Below are 21240 nucleotides of genomic sequence, written 5' to 3'. Positions count from 1 at the left end.
GAATGAATTACAGGGCAATTTTAGGCACCATGAGAGAAATCTTAAAAAAGATAATTTGAGGAATTTTAAATTCTCTTTCTTCCTGCACACATTGAGAAAACAAGTTATATAATATCTATTACTTATATGAAATCAAAGAAAACTTATTTTTATATTAGTTATGTTGAAAAAAAGGAAAAAAAAGAAAGAAAAATGAAAAAAGTGAAAAAAAATGGAAATGGAGAACATTTTTCATCATGAGTCCTTTGAATTGCTATGGATTATTGTATTGATGGATATAGCTAAATTTTTCACACTTGATTATTGTTATATTGTTGTTACTATATACATTGTTTTCCTAAATCTGCTCATTTCATTTTGCATTAGCTCATATAAATCTTCCCAATTTCCCCCCCCCAAATCATTCCTTTTGTCATTTCTTATACTATAATAGTATCCATCACAACTATATATCAAAATTTGTTCGACCATTACCCAATTGATGGGTCTTCCCTCAATTTCTAATTCTTTGCTATCACTAAAAGAGCTATTGTAAATATTTTTGTACATCTAGGACCTGTTCCTTTTTCTTTCATCTTTTTGGGATACAGATTTAGTAGCAGTAATGATTAATCAAAGGGTATACACAGTCTTGTAGCCCAATGAGCATAGTTCCAAAATGTTCTCTAGAATGGTTAGACCATCCAAGAGTCTTCTACTTTACTGCTTTTTTAAAATGTTAGATGCATTGGGTTTATTCGTATAAAATCTTTTCATTTAATGTAACCAGAATTATTCATCTTTTGTGATCCTCTCTGTCTTAAATATAAATGCTTTCCTTATTCATAACTCTATGCTCCTCTAATTTTTTATATCATACTTTATGTTTAAATCATGTGCCCAAATAAAAGTTTATACAGTTATGAAGTATGAAATGTTTGTCTATACTTAAGTTTCTGTCAGAATCCTCTTCAGTTCTTCCAGCATTTTCTCTTGAACAGTGAGTTCTTTCCTTTGATCTTTCAGTTTATCAAACTATTATTATTTTTTTTAATTTTCATATATTATATATTTAGTTTATTCTTTGATTAATTTTTAAATTCAGGATCAGATTGTTTTGAGGAACACTTTTTTATTATAGAGTCTGGAAACTAGTAATATTACACCACTTTCCTTTGTTTTTTTTGTTTTTTTTTCCAATGTTTCCTTAATATTTTATTTTTCCAGATGAATTTTGTTGTTTTTTTTCTAACCCTATGAATTAATTCTTTGGAAGATTGGTATGTTACATTAATTTAAATAGTATTGTCATTTTTATTATATTTGTTCAGCCTACTGGTGAGCAATTAATATTTCTCCAATTATTTAGATCTGCCTTTATTTATGTGAAATGTTTTGTAATTATGTTTATATAGTTCTATTGGCAGGTAAATTCCCAAGTGTTTTATACTATCTGTAGTTATTTTGAATGATATTTCTCTTTTTATTTTTCTGCTGAGTTTTATTGGAAATATATAGAAATCTTGATGACTTAGTGGGCTAATTCTATATACTGCCACTTTTGAAATTGTTCATTGTTTCAACTAGTTTTTTAGTTGACCTTCTTTGATTTTCCAAGTATACTATCATATCATCTATAAAGAGTGATAGCTTGTTTTCTGATTGTCTATTTTTATTTATTCAGTTTTTGTTTTATTACTATAATTAATATTCTAATACAAAATTGAATAGTTACGGTGATAATGGACATCCTTTCCTCCTTTGATCTAACTGAAAAGGGATATAGTTTATCTTAATTACAGATGATGTTGGCTCTTGCTTTTAGAGACTACTTATATAAAAGTTCTATCTATTTTGTGCTTTCTAATATTTTTAATAAGATTAAGTAATATATTTTGTTAAAAGCTTTTTCTGCACCTATTGATATAATTGTACAATTTTTATTGGTTTATTTTTTATTGATATGGTCAATTATAATGATTGTTTTCCTAATAGTGGTCCAACATTATATTTCTGGCATACTCGACCTGACTTTAGTACATGATCTTTGTGATATATTATTATGGTCTCCTTGTTAATGTTTTATTTCAAAATTTTGCATCAATATTCATAAGGGAAATAAGTCTGTTTTTCTTTCCCATTCAGGACTCCTTATTTACCTATTTTTTCAAATAGTTTTTATGGTATTGGAATTAATTTTTAAAATATTTGGTAGGATTCACTTATAAATTCATTTTCTTCTTAATGAGGTCATTGATGACTTGTTCAATTTATTTTTCTAAGATAAGATTATTTAAGTATTTGATTTCTTCTTTAGTTAATGTGAGTGGCTTATATTTTTGTAAATATTAATGAATTTCATTTAGATTGTCAATCTTATTGGCATGTAATTGGAGAAAATAGCTCTGCTTATTACTTTAATTTTATCTTCACTTATACATTTGCTCTGTTCATTTTTGGTATTGGCAATTTGGTATTTTCTTTCTTTTTTTAATCAAATTAAACAATGGTCTACTTTAAATATTCAAATTATTCACTTATAATTATACTATTAAATATTTGATTGACAATATAAAATGTTTAAGTATTAAATATTTAACATTTAAAATATAGTTTAAAGCTAGATCCTAGTTTTTTTATTAATTCATTGGGAGGGAAGGTTAAAAATTGTTTTATTATTATTTGCTTTTTTATTTTTAGGATTTTTGTTTGGGTGCTAAATTGGGGAGTTTAATTTTTTTCTAGTTTTTGGGTTTGGGTTTTTTTTGGGGTGCTTTACTTGAAGTTTCATGCCTAATTGACTAATCTGATCATTCTTTTCACTTAAGTGAGCACATAAATGTTCATTTAAGTACTCCTTTGGCTACATTCCACAAATTCAGGTATATTGTCTTTTTACTGTCATTATTTCTAACAAGATATTGTTTCTATGATTTGTTCTTTGACCCACTTATTCTTTATGATTAGATTATTTTGTTTCCAATTAATTTTTAATCTATGTTTCAAAGGCCCTGTATTGAATTAACTTTTATTGCCTTACATTCTTAAAGAAGGACATTTAATAGTTCTGCTTTTCTGAATTTGTTTGTGATGTTTTTGTCATTTTTTGAAGGTGTCATATACAACTGAGAAAAGATACATTTCTTTTTATTCCCTTCCAATATCTTCCAGACTTATTTAAAATTCTATCCTTCACCTTAATTTCTGATTTTTTTTTAATGTTTAGTTTATCTAGGTATAAGAGAGGTTAAAAAACTACTAATGTAGTTTTACTATTTTCTTATGTAATTCACTTAACTTTTCTTTTAAGTATATGGATGAGCTGTCATTTGGTACATTAAGGCTTTGTATTGATATTACTTCACTTTCTATGGTTCTTTTTAGCATAGTTTCTCAGTTTATTTCTTTTAAATAAGTCTATTTTTGCTTTTCCTTTGTCGGGAATCATGATTCCTAACTCTGGCATTTTTATTTCATTTGAAGCAAAATAGATTCTACTGAAGCCCCTTATTTTAATTTACTGTGTATCTATTTTAAATATGTTTTTTATAAAAAAAACATGCTGTTGGATTGTTTACAATACATTCTAATGTCTGAGTTCATGATCACTAACTGTATATTTTTCTCTCTCCTCTGTTACAACTGTGCAACACTGGCAACTAGGTAGCACAGTGGAGAGAGTCTCAGGCCCATAGCAAGGAAGATTCATTTTCATGGGATTATCTGGCCTCAGGTCGTTAATAAGAGTTGTAACTCTAGGCAAATCACTTAACTCTGTCTCAGTTTCTGCATCTATAAAATGAATTAGAGAAGGAAATGATAAACTCTTCCCTTTTTTTTTTTTTTCCAAGATAGACCCAAATGGCATCATGAAGATTTGGACAAAGCAGAAATGACTGAACAGCAGCTTCTCAAAAGTTTGTTTTGCTTTTAACCCCTTCTCCCTTTTATTTGCTTTCCCTGTTTATCACCTTTGCCCTTCTATTAATCTCTTCTCTACTTCTCTTTTGAGTATGATGAATTTCCATATCCAATTGTTAATGTATGTATGAACCTCTTTCATCAAGCTGATTAATTCTCTTTTTATAGTTTTCTTGTTTTGCTCACATTTATTTTTTAATTTTAACATTTTTAATTTTTTAAAAAACTCTTTTAGGAGTTCTTTTTTGTTTTTTTTTTTCCAATATGCATTTTTCTTTCCTTTCAAGTCATTATCTTCTGAGCTTCTGACTTGAACTTCCTTGTCATTTTTATGGTGGAAAGGGTTGGTAGATTTTTATGGTTAGATTATTTTTGTGTTCTTATTTAATTTTTCCACTCTATTTCCTGACTTTAGACTTTAGAGTTGGGCTCTTACCTCTGAGGAACTGAGAAAACTCTCCTGAACTTTTATGTCTAACTGTTTTCACAGTTCTGAGGATCTATAAATTTTTGGTGCTTCCAAAATGGTATGATCTAGGGAGAAGTGTGGTCACTATTCTTCTGGTCTATTGTCTGGTCTTTACCCAAGTAAGTCCTTGGCTCTTTCACAACCATAGCTTCTCTTCACCCTAGAAAATACTCAGGGCCCCTTCCTGCAACCAATGAAGTTCCTCACTGCATTGGAACTACAATTCAAAATTCAGTAATTAGTAATGGAGTTGCCAAATGACTCAGTCCTGCACCTAGTACTAGCACCAGGGATGCCCATATGCTCTTTCTGACCAGTCTTCTTTATATCTCTAGGCATTAAGTGCTCTTAATACTACTAACTCCAAGACCCATCTTATATACCTCAGTTTCACCATGCTACTGATTAGCCACCATATCAGTGTCTGCTGACACTCTTTTTTTCTGACCTCCTAGGTTGTTCTGGGATATGAAACGACTCCCTTTGAATTTTTTTGTTTGTGAATAGAGTTAGAACTTAGAATTCAATTTGATGCACTTACAAATTTTGTTTAAAAGGGAATGTTGGGAGGGTTCAGATACAATGCTGCATTTATTCTGCCATTTTGGCTTCACCCTTAATCTTTATTTAAGCTTTTCTTGATCATAAAGCTAACACTGACAATGAAAGAATAGGAATTGGTTCTGCTCCACTTCAATTAGATCCAATCCAACAATCCTTTAACAATTATATGTACAGCACTTAAGACCCATTTTATTCTAGTATATCAATATGCATTGTCTCTGAGCCTTGATGGAAGATAAAATTGCCTGCTTCCTACTCCCTCTTACTTTCCCTATCACAGTGGAAGGCAGCTCTATCGTCTCATTCCTTGAGGTTCCACTTATGAGAGATTCTTGACTCCTTACTCTCTCTCATCCCCTCTCATATGCAATCTATTTGTTTTTAAGACCTGTTGCTCTCACCCTTGCAGCATCTGTCAAATGTTCCCCCCTTTTCCCTTCTGATCTTTCCATCACTCTGCTGCAGGATCCTATTGCCTTATGCCTGGACTATGGCAATAGTTTACAGGTGAATATCACCTGCCTCAGGTCTCTCCCCAGCCCAAACCAACCTTCATTCAACCACAAAAGTGATTTTTCTTAAAGGACAGTGTCACTCCCCTACTCAATAAACTCCAGTGACTTACTATCACTTCCATAATCATATGAAATTTTCTGCTTATTGTTCAATAACCTAATCCCCTCCTTGTTTTTTAGTCTTAAACCTTACTCCCCACCACGTAGTCCTGGATCCAGTGAAGCTGGCCTCCTTGCTATTTCAGAAATAAAATATTCCATTTCTCAGCTCCAAGCATTTTCTCTGACTATCATCCACACCTGGAATGCTTTCCTCTTCAACTTCCTTTAAATTTCAACCAAAATCTCATTTTTTACAGGAATCCTCCTTCTAGCCCCTCTTAATTCTAGTACCTTTCCTTTGTTAATTATTTCCTACTTATCCTGTATGTAGTTTACTTGGTATATATTTCTTTGCATATTGTCTCCTTGATTACATTGGGAGCTCCTTAAGGGCAGGATAGTCTTTCTTTAATCTCTATTTTTTTTTAATCCCTAGCACTTACCACTATGCTTGGCACATAATAATAGTGCTACTGATCAGATAATCAGTAAACATTATCTAATTGATTGTTACCTTTTCCAAAAAAAATTATAGCATGGAACAGTTAGATATCTGATCCTCAATGAGGCAATGTAACATATGCTTTTGACTAAAGTCTGTATAGTACAGATTCTCCACAACTCTGTAATTCATCACTCAGTTAAATGCGAGTGGGATATGTTTTTGTTAATCATAGTTATACAAACATGTCTTGAGATCCTATTTTAGATATTTTTTTATTTTATTTTTTTCTTTATTATTAATTTTTATAATCATAACATTTTCTTTGACAGTACATATGCATAGGTAAATTTTTTTTTACAGCATTATCCCTTGTACTCCCTTCTGTTCCGAGTTTTTCCCCTCCTTCCCTCCACCCCCTCCCCTAGATGGCAGGCATTCCCATACATATTAAATATTTTATAGTATATCCTAGGTACAATATATATGTGCAGAACTGAATTTTGTTGTTGTTGCTGTTGCAAAGGAAGGATTGTATTCGGAAGGTAAAAATAATCTGGGAAGAGAAACAAAACAAAACAAAACAAAAAAAGAATGCTCACAGTTTACACTCATTTCCCAGTGTTCCTTTTCTGGATGTAGCTGATTCTGTCCATCATTGATCAATTGGAATTGGATTAGCTCTTCTCTATGTTGAAGATATCCACTTCCATCAGAATACATCCTCATACAGTATCATTGTTGAAGTGTATAATGATCCCCTAGTTCTGCTCGTTTCACTCAGCATCAGTTGATGTAAGTCTCTCCAAGGCTCTCTATATTCCTCCTGTGGGTCATTTCTTACAGAACAATAATATTCCATAACATTCATATACCATAATTTACCCAACCATTCTCCAATTGATGGACATCCATTCATTTTCCACTTTCTAGCCACTATGAAAAGGGCTGCCACAAACATTTTGGCACATACAGGTCCCTTTCCCTTTTTTAGTATTTCCTTGGGATATAAACCCAGTAGTAGTACGGCTGGGTCAAAGGGTATGCACATTTTGATAACTTTTGGGGCATAATTCCAGATTGTTCTCCAGAATGGTTGGATTCTTTCACAACTCCACCAACAATGCATCAGTGTCCCAGTTTTCCCACAGCCCCTCCAACATTCATCGTTATTTGTTCCTGTCATCTTAGCCAGTCTGACAGGTGTGTAATGATATCTCAGAGTTGTCTTAATTTGCATTTCTCTGATCAATAGTGATTTGGAACACTCTTTCATATGAGTGGAAATAGTTTTAATTTCATCATCTGAAAATTGTCTATTCATATCCTTTGACCATTTATCAATTGGAGAATGGCTTGATTTCTTATAAATTAAAGTCAATTCTCTGTATATTTTGGAAATGAGGCCTTTATCAGAACCTTTAACTGTAAAAATGTTTTCCCAATTTGTTACTTCCCTTCTAATCTTGTTTGCATTAGTTTTGTTTGTGCAGAAACTTTTTAATTTGGTGTAATCAAAATGTTCTATTTTGTGATCAATAATGGTCTCTAGTTCTCCCTTGGACACAAACTCCTTCCTCCTCCACAAGTCTGAGAGGTAAACCATCCCATGTTCCTCCAATTTATTTATGATTTCATTCTTTATGCCTAAATCTTGGACCCATTTTGATCTAATCTTAGTATGTGGTGTTAAATGTGGGTCCATGCCTAGTTTCTGCCATACTAATTTCCAGTTTTCCCAGCAGTTTTTGTCAAATAATGAATTCTTATCCCAAAATTTGGGATCTTTGGGTTTGTCAAAGATTAGATTGCTATTTTTATTCACTATCTTGCCCTGTGAACCTAATCTATGCCACTGATCAACTAGTCTATTTCTTAGCCAATAACAAATGGTTTTGGTGACTGTTGCTTTATAATATAGTTCTAGATCAGGTATAGCTAGACCACCTTCATTTAATTTTTTTTTCATTACTTCCCTTGAAATTCTCAACCTTTTCTTGTTCCATATGAATTCTGTTGTTATTTTTTCTAGGTCATTAAAATACTTTCTTGGGAGTCTGATTGGTATAGCACTAAATAAATAGATTAGTTTAGGGAGTATTGTCATCTTAATTATATTCGCTTGGCCTATCCAAGAGCACTGAATGTCTTTCCAATTATTTAAATCTGACTTTATTTTTGTGGCAAGTGTTTTGTAATTTTGCTCATATAATTCCTGACTTTCCTTTGGAAGATATATTCCCAAATATTTTATACTATCGACCGTTATTTTGAATGGAATTTCTCTTTGTATCTCTTGCTGTTGGATTGTGTTGGTAATGTATAAAAATGTTGAGGATTTATGTGGATTTATTTTGTATCCTGCAACTTTGCTAAAATTCTGAATTATTTCTAATAGCTTTTTAGCAGAGTCTTTGGGGTTCTCTAAGTATACCATCATGTCATCCTATTTTAGATATTCATTACCAACAAACATAGAGGAACCTCAAGTTAAATAGCAAAGCTTTTAAATAGTAAAGAATATCAAAGTAAATAAGGGAAATATTTCACTCTCCCTTATATCCAACTCCCAACTCCTATAAACTTCCACAGATTAAAATGCTCCCTGTGGGAGAGGAAACATTCCCACTCTTATGTTATGTTCCACTCAGAACATCATTCCCAGTTCTAGTTTTCAGATTCTGACTGCACATATACTGCTTTTCTCATACACCTCACAAGTTGCCATTTGCTCTATCTTCATAAGATTGTATTTGTCATTTGTCATTAGGCTTCTCTACTGAGCTGCTGCCATCTGCTGGAGTTGTCTCTGGTTGTGGAGGCTTTTTTTTCCTCAAAGGGAACCTACTTTTTCAATATATTTTGAACCAAGCTCTTTATTAGGCCCAGATCTACTGCCTGTGAGGTCTAGATTATTTACTTAAACACACACAAACACACACATATACCCACACCCAAACACCCCTATAAGGTCAAGATTTTTTTTTCCTACCCCCCCCCATTTTCCAGTTTCCTTTCTTCTTTAGATAGGAGGAGTAAATCCCATTCAATTTCAGACTTCATTTAATTATCCAGGATCTTCCTGTACACTTCAAGGAGGCAATTATGAAAGCTAAAGGGAGTGATCTTTTCCCTGCTCTCCTATCTACATGCCTTGGTCATGCTTCCATTTACATTGCAATTAAAGAAGAAAAGAAAGGAGAGTGACCTAGATTGCATGTAGGCCATAGGAGGCATATCCCTGAACATATATTCTTGTTCTAAGTATATGCCCTCTTACCCACCTCTTCCATGGCATATGACCCAACCCTATGACAAGGAAGGTGAAACAAGCAAACAGCTACCTCACCAATGACAATCAATTAGTCATACTTAGTTGCCTTCTGTAATAGAGGCTGAGTGAAAAAAGAGATTAAGAAATCCCATATGTAAAAGAGAATGAATGGGGGGAATGGTAAAGATAACCACATCTACCTTACTGTTTCTATCTTATATATTTGAGGAAAATGCACATGCTTTCAGGAAATCTGATTTAGAACGTATGAGTGTCAGATTAAGTGATAGATGATGTCAGAAAAGAGAACATTATCAATACATCTCCTCCTTTAGATATATTGAAATTTATGGAGCAACCTTCATCACTTCTAGTCTGGCTTGTTAATTGGTTTGTTGGGAGGGGCATCAACAAGTCTATTGCATGTACTTTGATCCCATCTCCACCTTATAATATATGGAGCATTTGACAACAATTATCTCTATGCTCACTAATCCATCTCTTCATTTGAAATGTAGGCCAATCATAATATTTAAGGAGGAACTCAGATGCAATAGCCCATTTCCCTTTGGAGAGATGAATCTCATCAGAATTTTTCTTTCTTATTACAAAAGATTATCATTAAAAGTAATCCGAGGTCAAATTTTTGGGGTTGGCTCTTATGGTCATCCCACCAATGGGTTTTCATCTTGGTGTTATTTTTTAAATTTTTTATTATTATTATTATTTTTTTTTATTTTTTATTTATTTATTTTATTTATAATTTTTCCCCACGTATATATGCATGAGTATTTTTTTATAATATTATCCCTTGTATTCATTTTTCCAAATTATCCCCCATCTCCCTCCACTCCCTCCCCCCCCCATGACAGGCAATCCCATACATTTTACATATGTTACAATATAACCCAGATACAATATATGTGTGTAAATACCATTTTCTTGTTGCACATCTTAGTGTTTTTAATAACCCCCTTTTAAATATTCTTATCCTGAGTTTTACCTCTTTAATCAGGATGAAGGTCCAAGTACAAAGTTTTGCTTTGAACAGATACATATGACTGTAATCCTTCATCTTTGTGAGAACATGTAAAAGAGTATACTATGTACTCAGGACAAGATGCTCTGGGACACAGAAATACAAGATCCCCACTGACATTTTACCAACTCTTTTTGAATGAAGTTCTTATTTTGGGAATGTCTGTTTTCTATACTTTTCAAAGATTGCTCTTCAATGAATGTCTCTATGGGATTACATACCCATCACCACTCTCCAGATTCCCAGTTCTGGACTCTGGCTTATAGTAGTCCAATAATAGATCTCTAATTTAACATTGCTTGGAGGAACAGGCAGGATCTTGGTTCTTCTATGCAGCTCATAAGAACACAAAATTGATTAAAGTTTTTAGGAAGTCAGAACAGAAGGGAGATGATCATAGAAGTTATTCCAGGGTTTCTTAATTTAGAGTCTGTGGATAGATTGTGAACTCAGATGGGGGAAAAAAATCACATTTTTATTTTCACGAACTGAAATATAGCACTTCCTTTAACAATTTAAAAATATTATTCTGAGCTTCACTGGACTGCCAAAGAGGTCCATTACTTTAAACAAAAAAATTAATAATTGTTGGCCTTGTCTTGTTTTCCCTTTGGAATTATACTATTTTGGTAAGTCAATGTGAATGTGAATAATTTAGAGTAAAGGAATCTAAAATCAGGTATAGTATTTTACCCATCTTTATTCAATCTGATTTTTATAAAGTAATAATTGGTCTCCATTTTTGATTTTGTAAAATTTCTTCTACTAAGTAAGTGAATGGTTGCTATAGAATGTCTTTCTATTGATTCCTTACCAATTTAAAAAGTTATACAAAATATCCATCTAATTTATTGATTAAAATTAATAGTTCATCAAGAGTTTTATATTGCCTGGGTCTATATAATACATTACATTACTTTATGCTCATACTACCAAACTACATTCATTTATTATTCTAATAGGTTAAGATTTCTTGTTTTATGAGTAAAATATTTAGTGTATCTACACTCCAGTAACTCAAACATGTTTTTGAAAAGTAATATACAGAAAAAAGAGAACAAAAGCCCTAAATGCCAATTAAATCATTTTGATGGATCTCTGAAAAAATAGTTTTCTATTTCTAGTTTTGTGAGACAAAACAAAAGAAAAATATTTTTCTTTTGGAGGGAAAAACAGAAAAAAAAGGAAATATTGCAGCTTTTAGCTTTAAAGAACAAACAAATAAAAGGACAATAGAAAGGGGGGAGAAAAATTAAGCCTTACATTATCCCTACCAGCAATTTCTTTTAAAACACACAAACACATACATACACACACATACACACACTCATACACACACACATAAAATTAGACCATTATCATATTACTCATAATTCTTTGCCTTAGGGAATTTTTTCAATATTAGTTTTTTATCTCATTTAATAGCTAGCCTGCTTACTTTCAATGCATAATTTGTATAAATTATATACAAAAATATGGAAAACAATATCAAAGAATAAATGGAACTGAAGTTCTTTGAAGGGAAATAAAGAGAAGCTAGTCTTCTACTTCTTTGTATATTGCACAATGACTAGCAAATACAATCTTATATTAACTATTTACCAAATAATAACACTTTAAAAATCTAATGGTTGATTTATTGATAAAGTAGAAGTAATTTGGCTCAAATAGAAATATTATTTGGTTATCATTTTAATCAACTAATAAGGCATTACAGGATTAGCAAAATATTCCTTAGTGATTGAATAGGTTATTATTATTCCAAAATGGCACAATTTTATACAAATAACTTTATCTCTCTAAGCCTCACATTTCCCAAATGTAAATATGAAAGATAACATCTCAAAGGTTATTATAAGGAGCAAATAAAATAGTATATACTAAACAATTCATAAAAAATATGGGATATATGGGTTATTGTTATTCCCATAATCCTGTTCAAAATATTTTTTAAAATATCATTTTGGAACTGTTGTCATAAACTTAACACATCCTTTGAATGTCCTCAAAGATGTGCATGGTGAGAAGGAGGATGTGTGGCTACATATAAATAAAGAGAATGAAACTGGGCTATTATAAAAAAAAAACAATATGGTGCTGGTTTTTAAAATACAATAGAATGTAATTATGGGAAAACTAAAATTTAGCAATTTTAATCTTAAAGATGAGATAAATTTAATTAAATTAAAAGATTTTACATAGAAGAGCAGAAAGGAAAAAATGAAATTTACATAGAAGAGCAGAAAAAGAGAGAAAAAAGGAAAAAGAACTTTGTTGTGTATTTAAAAGGAACAGCAAAATGTACATAGTGAATTTGTGGTTTAATGTGCAATAATCTTTTTATTGTCTTATGATTTATAGAAATGTTTGTTTTATTTCATAAATTTAAAAATAAATTTTAAAACTAGTATGTGAATAATAATTATTGATAATAAATACTTTCAAAGAAAAGAGATAAAATCAAATCCATTTTGCTATGTTTAAGTTAAAAAAGCAGGAGTAGTAATCAAGATTTAAGATACAACAATAAAAAGTCAAGCATGGAAATTATGTTATTATGTTATGATTAAGAGTGTCAAAAATAACAGAATTAAATTTGTTCTCACAAAATCACAAAACAAACAACTTCTTAAAGGAAAAATTAACTGAAATGAGAAAAAATGAAGAGCTCTGAGTAAGATATAAATTCTACATGTCTTTGTTCTTCAGTCAGACCTAGAAAAATTCAATAAGAAGATAAACAATTAGGGGACTTGAATCTTGTATGGGATTTATGAGATTTTGGAGATTTCTGAATGGGAAGCAGAGGTCATAGTGTTACATAATTTGTAATCTTACTATATCAATAGTGTTAAAAGACAGACTTTTATCGAAGTGATCAACTTAAGAACATAAAAAGAACTGGTCAGTTTCTCAAGTTAAAAATCCACCCTGATTATTTCTTGATATATTATCATTATTCCCCTGAAGTGCCTGTCCAAAATACATGTCTTATTGGACTAACAGCAATAGCTTCCATGTAATAATCTTTATAACTGAACATCATTGAAGTTTTATAGTCTTCCAATTCAAACAATAAATAGTTTTTAAAGTGTCTTCTACAAAACACTATATTAAATAATAGGAATACAAAGACAAAACAAAAACTAATTCTTGTGAGATGCTTGGTGGGACAATGAAGAACTCCAGCCCTATTCTAAGGAGGACTTGAGTTCAAATATGGACTCAGACACTTACTAACTGTACAAGTCATTTAACACTGGTTGCCACCAAAAAAATTAGATCTTGCCCTTGAGAGAACAATACATAAACAGATAACTTGATACAAATAGATAACATGATTATTTTAGAGAAAACAAATACTAAAAATTAAAGAGTTCAAGAAGGACTTTCTTCAGTAGATGATACACGAGCTGAGCCTCAAAAAATGTAGGAACTCTAAGAGATGAAAATGATGAGTAAGTACAAGTCAAATGTGGGAGATACCATGTACAAGAATTTATTATTTGATAAGAAAAATTCTTGAGAAAACTGGAAAGCAGAATGGCAAAACTGGACATAGATCAATATCTTATACCATTTGTTAAGATTAGGTTAAAATAGTTATATGACATAAATATAAAGATGTTACAAGAAAATTTGAAGGATCTGGGACATATTACTTATTAGAATGATAGGTAAGTGAACAATTTATGAATAAGCAAGAGATAGAAAACAAAGTTAAGTGTAAAATGGATAATTTCCATTATAGTTAGTTTAAAAGATGTTGTACAAATAAAACAAATGTAACCAAGATCAGAAGAAAAGCAGAATTTTTTTGGGGGGGGATTTATAGACAGCTACTCAAATAAAGATCTTATATCTCAAATATATAAACAACTTTATCAAATCTATAAGAAGACATTTTAATTCCCATTTGATAAGCGGTCAAAGAATATGAACAGGATGTTTTCCAATGAAGAAATCAAAACAATTTATAGTCACATAAAAAATTCTTTTTATAATGGCAAAGAACAAGAAATTTCAGGGATGCCCATTAATTGGGGAATGACTTTCTTTTTTGGGGGGAGGGAAAGGGTCTTTATTTTATAGCATATAGTAAATACATATGTATTAGTAGATTGGTGGGTGGCTGAATTTAGAATCAGGGAAATATGATTATGAAATTTACTTTAGACAATTACTAGCTATGTGGCCCTGAAAAACCACCTACTCTCACCTTCAGTTTCCTCTTTGGTAAAACAGAAATACTAATAATCCTAACTCATTGGCTTGTTAAGACTCCATTGAGATAATTTTTATAAAGCACTTGCAAACTTTAACATTTTATAATACTCTATAAAAGTATTTATTATCAATAATTATTATTCACATACTAGTTTTAAAATTTATTTTTAAATTTATGAAATAAAACAAACATTTCTATAAATCAAAAGACAATAAAAAGATTATTGCACATTAAACCACAAATTCACTATGTACATTTTGCTGTTCCTTTTAAATACACAACAAAGTTCTCTTTCCTTTTTTCTCTCTTTTTCTGCTCTTCTATGTAAATTTCATTTTTTCCTTTCTGCTCTTCTATGTAAAATCTTTTAATTTAATGCACCCAGAATTATTTATCTTTTGTGATTCTCTCCATGTCTTACTTAAATGTAACTGCTTCCCTCATTCATAACTCTGATGGGTATTTTTTCCTATGTTCCCCTAATTTATGATATTAGATAAATCATGTGCCCAGTTAGAGTTTATCTAGTTATAAAGTGTGAAATGTTGATCTATACATTAAGTTTCTGTCAGAATCCTTATCAGTTCTCCCAAATCTTTTCTTCAAATAGTGAGTTCTTTCTTAGATCTTTCAGTTTGTCAAACACTACATTACTTTGTTTTCTTAAAAAATTTTCATATATTGTATATTTAATCTAATCCTTTGATTAAATTGATCTTCACAACCATTCTGATCTTCACTTGATCTTTACAATCACTCTGGGAAATAGGTGCTATTATCCCTATTTTACAAATGAAGAAACCGAAGAAAACAGAGCTTAAGTGACTTGGACATGCACACAGCTATTAGGTGTCTGAAGCTAGTTTTAAACTCAAGTCTTCTTGACTACTGATCCAACCATCTATCATACCACTTAACTGCCCCAGAGAGATATCAAGAAGGGAAGCTTCTAGAGGAAACAAGAAGGAATAAGATATAGGGTAGAAGTAGAGGTATTATCCTTAGTAAGAAGAAAGTCCATATTTCTCTCTCCCCTCTTCTCTCCCCCTACCTCTCTCTTTAAGGCTGGCAACATATAGAGACTAGAGTATGATATTGAGAGGTTTTGAGGGGTAGGAAGCAGTGAGGAGTTGATGGATATTTATTTCTATTTCTTATGATTCTAAGGCTTTCTGGAATTTTTCTCCATTCTCTCTTTTTTATATATTTGATCTTGTTTTTTTCCTTCTGGAGATTTCTTCTAACTTTATTTTCATTCATAATATTTGTTCAAATCAACTAAGGCTTGTTGATCTTTCTGATAGTTTTCCTGCGAAGGTTCTTCTCTTCTTATTTTGCAATGTTCCTTTATCTTATATGGGTTTTTTGTCTTTTGTTTTTTTGAGGTAAGCTAAAGATCTGAGCTTAGTTATCACCATTTACTCTATCATCTTTTTGAACCTTAATTCAATTCCATAAGCATTTAAACTGATGAGGACCCAAAGAGCACTGGAAATATGCATGATGTAAGTAAAATACAGCATATGTGTGCTGAATTTGTGTAAAAGATTTTATTAAAGGCTTGTATGGGCAGAAAAGTAGGTAGTCTAACCATGAAAAAAAGAGCAATGGATCATAGAGGGGACTCTTCCACTAGAATGAACATTTTTTTTAATTGATTGGACGGTCTCTAGTATTTTGAGTAAATTTTCTGTGGAAATGAAAACATATGGACAAGAATTACCCAGGAAGAGAAGGTATAGATTGTGATTGGTACTATGAAGGAAGTGCTTACACTAATGTTATAGGTTCATTAAAGTAAGTGTAGGAATTATCCTTTGCCCTTGAATATTTTGATCCCCAATCCTCCCATCTTTTAGCTGCTACCGAACTTCAAACTTTAACTCAAAAAACCTCTGCTGATTGGACATGTCTCCCCAAATACCACATAAACATCTCAAACTCAATGTATACAAAACAATTCATTATCTTTCTCTCTAGACCTTTTCCTCTTTCAAACTTACCTACTCCTGTTGAAGAATCTCTATCACACTAATCATCTAGGTTCAAAACTTCCATTATTCCCCACCTTTATCTCTATCTTATCATTCCCTATACACATAATACTTTGTTCCTAAATCTTGTTCATTTTACAAACATAACATCTCATGCATTCCTTCTCTTTTTTACACAGCCACTATTCTAACTCAGAGCTTCATTTCCTTTTAAATGAAATTTAAAATTTATGTGCTGTGTACTAAACACTACAGTAATTCTAACTGGTCTCTCTCTTTCCAGTATTCTATCCTATGCCCAGAAAGCCATATTATTTATATATGTATATGTGTATATATATATATATATATATATATATATATATATATATATATATATATAAAATATATATTTTTTAATTTTTTTGCTGAGGCAATTAGGATTCAGTGACTTGCCCAGGGTCACACAGCCAGGAAGTATGAAGTGTCTGAGGTCAGATTTGAACTCAGGTCCTCCTGACTTCAGACAAGATAATATTCTTAAAGCCCAGGTATGACCCTGTGAGAATACTTGATTTAGACATCTGCTCAATTTGACATTTACATCGTCTAGTAACTCATCCTAAACTGTTATTCTAGGTATACTTCACATTTCTCCCTTTCATACATTCAGCATTCTAGACAACTTGAACTAACTTTTACTAATTGCTCCTCCCTCCATGCATTTATACAGGCTAGCCCTTATGTCTATAATAAATTGCCTTTTCATTTCCCCCATTTTATAAGAATTCTTGTCTTGAAAACTTGATTCAGGTGTTACCTTCTTCAGAAAGCCTTCTTTATTTGTTAGTGCTCTACACTGGGGTGTGCCATTTCCTTCTCCAGTTCATTTTACAGATGAGGAAACTGAGACAAACAGACTTAAATGATTTGGTAAGGATCCCAGAGCTAGTGCCTGAGGCTGAATTTGAACTCAAGTCTTATGGATTTCAAGTCTGGCCCTCTATCCACTGGGCCACCTAGCTGCCCCCAAACTGGAATTTACCTCTACAAGTAGATCCCACAACAGAATAACTGTTCTAGATTGCCCTTCCCCCTAACTAATGGAATCTTCCATGCTAGAAACCTCCACTCCCAGTGCTCATAGAACAGGAAATAGGAAGAGGCTGTCATTGGCCAATCCTTGGTGCTTTCCTGCCTATGACATCAGAGAGAAAAAAAAATCCATTTTTTTCCTTAAAACATATAGATTTTCAAGGGAATGTAAAGCTGCCCTGGTAACAAAAAAGTTCCATATTCCTCATATTCAACTTCCTTCCCTTTTCCCTCCTTCTATATATGTCCTGATTGTACCTGGAGGTTCAGAAATCCTTCCCCACCCCCATTATATTTTTGATTTTCTCTCTCTCTGCTTTGTGTCTCTTGTTAGACCTTTCCTTAATAGTAGTTAAAATGTGTCTGTAATAAAGATCTTTAAAGTTACTGACATAATTAAGTCCTCTAACTTCTAAGATGGATTCAGATGTCTCCATAGTAAATCTTAAGCTACTTAGGATGGGAGTGCTTTCTTTTTTTGTTTTGTATCACAAAAGCTAGCAGAGTTTTTTTATGCATGATGGATGTTTAATGAATGTTTTTTAATTGAATGGTAAGTCATGTTACAAAAACAAAAATATCTGCATTATTAACTGGATATTAGACTCGAATAAAATACTTAATAAAATGTGATATATAAACTAAAAGTATATATTTTTTTACAAAAACCCAAGAAAACAATAGAACTCCCATTCTACATGAGTGTTAATCTTCAAAATAACCACAATGTAAGGTTGTACTTATTCCAATAAGCTTCTATTGCTCAAAATACTTTTGAAGCTCCTCTTTCAGAATTGCCATCAAACCCCATTTTGGGGGAGAGGAAAGAAAGCCAGTTTTAAAATCTGTTCTCTATAGATCTGCCTAACTAAGTTTTGAGAAGCTATTGCCAGAAATCTGGCCACAAAGTGACATATATTTTTAGCCACCACTCATGAGACTTTTTAATAAGGTACAAAAAAATGCAACCTGCATTAATTATGTATTAGTTACCCACACCATTCAACTAAGTTACCTACATCATTCAAAAAAGAAAAAAATGTTTAAAGAATTCTGCAAATCAAATTGTCATTTTTTAAAAGGAGAAAATTTGTCAGTGTAGTAAAATTTTACTTTGCTATTCTTAAATATAGGGGCAATTCTTAAATAAAATCTTAGCCACAAATATTCCATTGCAAAAGAAAACTGACTTTTTTTTTTTTTTTTTTTTTTTTTTTTAGCAAAATGCTTATATAGACATTTGCTATACTAACTGCAATCCTTGCAGTTAAGAATTATCTCTATCCCTCAAGTCACTATGGAAAATGAAAATACAGATAACTGATTTCTCCTTGTATTTATGCTGCTGTCCTTTAAAGATAACACTACTACTAACAATGATTTCATCTAAAAAGACCAAGGTAAACTAAGTTTTACTAAGTGGATTTGCATTTGTTGCTTGAATTTACACTGCCTTTGCTATTAATTTTATTCTTTTTGATCAACAAAAATCCATTTTCTTTCCACCCCCCATTAAAAAAAATTTTTTTTTTCTCCTTTCCTTTCTCTCTCTCTCTCTCTCTCTCTCTCTCTCTCTCTCTCTCTCTCTGTGTGTGTGTGTGTGTGTGTGTGTAGGGGTTTGGAGAACATAGTGCAAGATCGACAGAAAAATTCTTGATTATTGAAATAAATAATCTGCAAACAAACACTTGTAACAAATATGTATGGTTAATTCAAAAACTGTTGCTGTTACTACTTGCAGTAAGTTTTGCTCTTTAATTCAAAAAGGCAGCCTAATGTACTGAAAAATAGCATGGCACAGTTGCACAGTGGACTTGGAGTCAGGAAGACCTGGATTTGAACTTACTAGCCATGTGACCCTGGGCAAGTCATTTAACCAGTTTTTTCATCTGTAAAATGAAGGGACTAGACTAAATGACCTCTAAAGTCTCTTCTAATTGTAATCTAAATCTTTGATCCTGCCTCCCATAATCACTTCGACAACTTCATTCTTTATACCCAAGTAAATTAACTCTTTGCCTGCAATGTATAATCTATCAACTGCTATTTAAAGCAGATGTTTCAGAATGTGGATTGTTGTTATTTATTTATATTTTTCACTCTGATGTTGCCCTCTTTAACCTCACCAAAAATTCAATGGACATAATAAAAGCTAGATTTCTACAAAGTAAGACAGTCAAAAGACATTAATTAAAATGTTCAATCTTTCAATTTGGAAACAATACCCTGAAGGCTGTTCAAGAGTTTAGAAGTAGTTATTTGATCATTATCAAAAAACATTTATCTCATGGTAGTTCACTAGAGAATATTGACTCTAAATATATTAACCTTCAAGAGTCTAAGAATAGATAGGTTAACTGTCTTTAAAAGTTAATATTTAATCTAAAATAATTTACAGCAGAAAATATTAATAAAAATCATACATTAACAGTATAATAATTTTTCTAGTATAGCATGCTAAGAAGCTCTTTGTTCAAATCTCTAAGACTTTAATTTTTTTTTTTTTGGTAACAAAATATCACCAAAGCAAGTAAGAATAAATATCATTAACAATTTATAGAGAAGGTAACAGGAGCAAAAGAAAATTTTAGGATTTTTTTATTTTAAAATTATAATAGGATCAATTATAAATTCTAAAATATAGTGCCACTTCCAACAGACTCAACTATCCATAACACAAATAAAAACCAGGAAGCTACTTTAAAGGCCTGAACAAGCAAACTAGATAATACAAAGTCCATGCACTTTACTTGTAAGAAAGACTCTTTTTAGAGATTATATTTCTTGCTTTTTTAAGTTTAATTCTAAAAAAAGTTAATTATCTGTTTTTTCATTATATGGCACATTAGAATAGAAGTAAGTTTTAAAAGGGGTGGGACCATTGATGTGTCTACTAAGAATAAGAGCAGCAAGAAGGAATATCTAAAAGCCAAACAGTAAAAAAAGAAAACAAAAAACTATAAAAAGCAGAGAGAAAAAACTCAGAAAATATTCATCTGGTGTCTTGTAGCACATAAACAACCCTATTTAACATATCTTAACTGATACTGTATGGATATATCAAAATACAGTCTAATAAATGGTGCTTATACCTTAGGATCCTGAGTCAGCATGAAATAAATCACTTTTAAAATATTTTACTTGAGAGGTTATCCTATAATATTAAAAAAAGATGTAATAACATAAACTTTTATAGGTAAAAGAACATTTACAGATCATTTGGTGCAAGCCCATCCTCACAATCCTTCTCATCCCTAACTATTGTACTCCCTTATTTTGTAGTTGACAAAAAGGGGACCCATAGAGATTAAGGAGATTGGACTAGTCACATACCTATTTAGATATGTGTAAAAAAATCAAGGCTAAAACCCAGATCTCATGATTTCTAATCCAATACAGTTTTTGTTGTGGCCCACCATCCCATTTGCTGGTGATTCCAAAATCATTAAAAAACAAATATTAAGTAAAGCAAAACTATATATGGAAGAAAATTTATGTTCAACATGGCCATGTTCAACAAACCACAATGAAAATTAATGTTAAAGCCCAACATCTAGTATATATATTTGTGGGGGGGGGGAAGGTGTATAATGTAATACTGTTGGCACTTTAAGGAAAAAGAATATGGATCCCCTAATT

This window comes from Sminthopsis crassicaudata, chromosome 5 (assembly GCF_048593235.1).
Source record: "Sminthopsis crassicaudata isolate SCR6 chromosome 5, ASM4859323v1, whole genome shotgun sequence".
Classification (NCBI taxonomy): Eukaryota; Metazoa; Chordata; class Mammalia; order Dasyuromorphia; family Dasyuridae; genus Sminthopsis; species Sminthopsis crassicaudata.
Note: the sequence above shows the minus strand (reverse complement) of the source record.